Genomic DNA, 4,838 nt, shown 5'->3' with positions numbered 1-4,838 from the left:
GGCGATGGCGTCGGGAGCTTTGGTCCGCGCCTCCATCGCCGCACCAGCCGGCACCTTCTTTTTCGCCGCCACGCCGGGCGAGGCGCGTGCGTGTTTGTCGGCCGAGACGTTGACAGGGTCGAAGACATTGCTCTGTGACGCCTCCTCTTCCGCCGCCGCACCAACCAGCGCGCCGGTGTGCCTGCCAGTGCCGGCCCCAACGTCGATGCTCAGCGAGGCCTCGATCGCATCTGCCCTTTCCCCATCTGCGTGCGCGTGGCCGTTGCTCGGTGCGAAGGTCGACGTGGCGACGGCGTGCACCTCATCTCGTACCTTGCCGACGGCGAACTTTGATGCGACCATGATCGGCTCGTAAAGTCTTGTCAATGTCTCCGCATCGGCGGCTATATAGTCGTCGTCCTCGTCTGCAGGCACATCTATATCTATATCTATACTACTATTAAAAGAGCAAACATAATTTTCCCTAACTCCACACAATAAATTGTACACATGATAATCAGAACCCTCTAATCAAATCAACTTAAACTTATCCTACTGTCCATATTGCATCAACAGTGAGCCATCCAAATCAACGTCCGAGATCAAACGTTCTGCCGAGCAGATGGTCTGCCACTTTTTGTCCTCCGCGTCCTGGTCCTCGCGTGCGACACCCTGAATTTCCGGATCGACAAGGACCGATCGATTTTTCCCCTTCCTCCTGTGCCGCTCGCGTGGGCGGCTCTGAAGGCGCTAACCCTAGCCCCGTGAGTGCCTCCCTCCCCGAGCTCCCCTGGCTGTCGACGCCGGCGGCGGTGGTGGCGCCCGGCCGTCGAAGGCGGCGGGCGAAGTCGGTGCGCCCCGACGGGCCTCCCACGCGCGGGGGAGTGGCGTCATGCGGGCGACGCGGTGGTCTCTCCGGTGTGGAGGCGGGTGGCGCGGCGGGCGGTGAGGTGCGCACAGGGAGGCGGAGCACGGCCGCGGGATTGTGGATGAGGTGCTGGTGTGCGGCGCTTCTCCTGAGAGCGCCTGGCGGTTGTCGGAGGGGGCGGCGCGCCCGGGCATCGAGGCGGCTGATCTCGACCAGGTGGGCTGCACAAGCGGCGGTCGGCAGCGGGCTCAGATTGCGTCGGCGGCGGCGGGGTCTATCTTCTCCGTCGATCAGCGACGGCGTGGGACACCCCGGGCTCGGCCGTGAAGATGGATTTCTCCGGCTAGGCAATCGACTCCGCAAATCTGTTCCTCGAACTCGCACCAGGGATGCATAATGCCCCTGCGCCCGTTCCTACAGGGAGGCACACTGGTAGGGACTGCACCATGTAGCGTCTGGATACCCACCACATGTTCGATGAGTTCCCCTAATTGATTTCTCTATATAGCTAGCCCTCTCTCTATTTCAGTCTCTCTGTGTTCATATATTCCACGCCTTTGTTCATCCATATATTATCTTTTTTTGTTTCGGTTTTTTGCTAGATTTAACACTGACATTTGTTCAAATCCTGTCCAGGTTGAACCACTGAAAGGGAGCACATAAAGCTGCAGAGGCAACAACTCCAAAGGAATCAGTATGGTGTTGTGTTTCTATATGTTCAGTGTGGCTAGAAACCAACATGCTTACTGCTAAATTTCTTGCAGGTGTGATTGCTGTAATTTGAGAAGGCACTGATATAACACTGATATTACTGAAGAAATCATTTCTGCAACACTCGATCTTGAGTCTGCACTTGCTAACAGAGATGCACCCAAAACACGATACTCCTGATTGTTTGATTGGTAACAATCCTCTCGCAGAAAACTCTAATTAGATTCCTTTTACTTTCCAAATCTTGACATTTTGCATTTTAATTATTAGCCTATATGCACGGTATCATAGAAAATTATTGCTAATGTCTACATTGGAAAGGATCCAAACTATAAACAAGTAACTGGTGATGTTATCCACTAGGGCTTTCTTTCACAACTCACTGCCGATGTTGTTAATTTATCTTGCATCTCCGCCTCCTTGGCATTATCCTTTTTGTAGTTAAGCATGAACATGATTTAGATGCTCATATTCAGGTAGCATTCTTGGGTGAGTTATTGATTTTTGTTTCAGTGCGAGACAATTTTTTAATATTATTATTTTGCTCCTCATTTTGTCTAGGTAGCATAGGATTATACCACCGATAATTCTTATTAGGATTTGCTGCACAACAAGCATGGTGCACGCACATGCCTGCATATTTGTCAATATTCTATCAGAAGCAGTTTGCTGCGCACTTAAGTGTAACAGAAGGTGTGCTACTGTTTCCACATCTCCTTGTGCGAATCACTAATATTTTTTTCCAAGTCTTTTCTTCCTTTTTGTAATGACCCTGAAATAGTTTCAGCATTGGAGTCAGTTTCTTCGTTGTCTTCAGTGTTCTTATGGCGAAGGAAGTCCCCGGTTTGTATAGGCGATTGTGTGCACATGAATATTTTTCATAATATACAATTAAATTTTATAGTAAACACTTCTATGATGGTGAAGTTTTTTCTGGATCTGACCAAGATGGACAATGTAACCTGGGACAATACTTTGTATCATAGGAAATTTTCCAAGTCTTCAGTGTTCTTATCTTCGACATATTCAGTGTTCTTTCCTTCAGGATCCCTGTAATTTTTTTTCAGCATGACTTAGCACAGTTAACTGAAGATGTTCCGTCATCTAAACATGCTAATGGCCAAGCAAATATTCAGGTATACCGGAAACCTCTGTAGCTATACAAATATAACTTGGTAGCACACTTTACTGTAGTAAGATGTTTATATGCAAAAGTATTAAAAACTGATATACCAAGACTACCGTGAGTCATGCATGTCCGTGCCTTCCAGGTGATGTGCCCAACATTCTTCTGCACAAGAATGGCTATGGGAGCTGAGCGTGAACCATATATATCACTTTGATTAAAGTTGGGTAATTTGAGGTGTGCCTGCTGGTTATGCAAAAAATATATTTTGTCTAGCAATTGTTTTCTATTGTTGTGGTTAAGCGTGAATCAGATTTTGTTGTATACTATGAAGAGTTACAGCAACATGAAGAGACTGGATTTTCTACTCTCGGGTGTACTACACCCGAGTTAGCAAAAACTTTGAAAAAAGTTTATCAAACGAAATCCAAAAAATCTGAAATTTTGCTACATCAAACTTTATCATATGTTTGAGGTTCGTGTCAAGTTTCATCGAAAAATAACATCCGAGGAGCTCTCACCGAAAAAAACAAAATCGCTGCTGAAAGTTTTGTGCACTGTTTGAGCAGTGATTTTGTTATTTTTGGTGAGAGCTCCTCAGATGTTATATTTCGATGAAATTTTGCAAGGACCTCACACATCTGATAATGTTTTATGTCCCAAAAGTTTAGATTTTTTGGACAATGTTTGATCACATTTTTTCAATCTTTTGCTAACTCGGGTGTACTACACCCGAGAGTAGCCACTACTTTCCGCAACATGAAGCTGTCACACCATCTCACTTTGGATGCCTGCAGGCTGGAGCCGAGTCGTGTTTGGTCACACATTGGAGCTGTTCTTGTGAACTTGGGTGATGAGCGGGTGGCATTTGTACCTAAAGGGTATCGAGTGTCGAATGTTTTTTTTATCTCCTTTGTTATTCTGATTGTGCGATTCACATTATCAATCATTCGACAATTATAGTTTTGATGTTATAGTTCCATCTCAATCATTCATTTGAGATTTACATATATATGATTTGTGCACAGGATGACCAAATACTGCAGAGGAACTTTTTAATCGATGATGGGAAATCATGGTGGTTTATGATCCTTGCAAGCGTATGAGAATATCTTTGCCACATCACAGGACAAACAATTTGAAAGAGAGTTGTAGTGAAAGTTGGCTATCATGATGTGAACTTGCATATTTTAATCCAAACGACGTATTTGAATTATGTGTTTAGTGTCCTTTGTGAATATGTGTTTGCACTGTGGTCATTTTCCTACTATGTACGGTCTACACTTGCAATGCAAAGCTGTATAGAATAGGACAAGATCATTTCCCTGCTCCATTACTTGCATGTCTCCTTTAATCCTATTTTATATTCTTCTCTAAAAACAGCAGTGCAAAATATACTCCATCCGTTCCTAAATTTAAGTCCTTTCAAAGATTTGATCTTGTTTTGTGCTATGGTCTGCAAATTATGCAGACGGTTTTTGCATTCAATAAGTGCTGAAACACATAGCACTCTTTCGGTAGGCTAAGTGCTCCCTTTCTTGTTCAGCTGGGCTATGTTCACTCTGAATGTAACTTGCACGCTTATATATTAAAGAGTACATGGGTTATAGACTAATGTCCAGCTTATAGAGATAATACAATGTATGATAATGCAGTGAGAATTTACACAACTTTAACAGTTAACCCAGGCACATCTGTTGCTGGAACCTTGCATGCTGAAACAAGATAAGATGTGTTCTCAATAAAAAAGCATATCATTTGTGAAATGTTGGTTTTAAAGTAACCTTGTGAAAACAAAGCTGTATACATCCTTGCTAAAGAATTACGTGCGTTGCATGTGCACGCTTACTAGTTGGAAGTAATAATCCGGTGTTAGGTTTTAAGAAGCTTCCAAAAAAAGTGTTAGGTTTTAAGATCGTCTCGTGCTCGTCTCATCTCAAACGAAAAAAAGATCGTCTCGTGTTAAACGAAAATTACGGAAAGAGCTCATGCATACGCCTAGTCCTGGCCATCTCCGGCCCAACCCTGTTGGCCCACCCAGGCCCGGCCCTAAAATCTAGGGCCTAGGCCCAATGGGCTTGCCCATGGGACGGGCTTGGGCCTGAGTTTTTAGCCCACCAGCAGGGCTTGGACGGGCTTGGGCTTGGGATATTG

At 45.0% G+C, this 4,838-nt stretch overlaps 1 long non-coding RNA gene across 8 annotated transcripts; it reads left to right on the top strand.

Moving 5' to 3' along the window:
- The first annotated feature begins 604 nt into the window (after positions 1-604).
- LOC125539814 lies at positions 605-4,017 on the top strand. 8 transcript variants are annotated; one of them, XR_007297040.1, is made up of 5 exons: positions 608-1,279; positions 1,484-1,541; positions 1,612-1,749; positions 2,120-2,251; positions 2,340-4,017. It is a non-coding gene; the product is annotated as an uncharacterized LOC125539814 (long non-coding RNA). The 8 variants fall into 8 exon arrangements; XR_007297035.1 differs by having other exon boundaries at positions 605-1,279; positions 1,612-3,565; positions 3,713-4,017; XR_007297041.1 differs by having other exon boundaries at positions 609-1,279; positions 1,612-2,251; positions 2,626-4,017.
- Positions 4,018-4,838: the final 821 nt, after the last annotated feature.

Source organism: Triticum urartu, chromosome 2, assembly GCF_003073215.2.
Source record: "Triticum urartu cultivar G1812 chromosome 2, Tu2.1, whole genome shotgun sequence".
Classification (NCBI taxonomy): domain Eukaryota; kingdom Viridiplantae; phylum Streptophyta; class Magnoliopsida; order Poales; family Poaceae; genus Triticum; species Triticum urartu.
The sequence above is the reverse complement of the archived record's forward strand: the minus strand, read 5'-3'. Positions and strand labels throughout refer to the sequence as shown.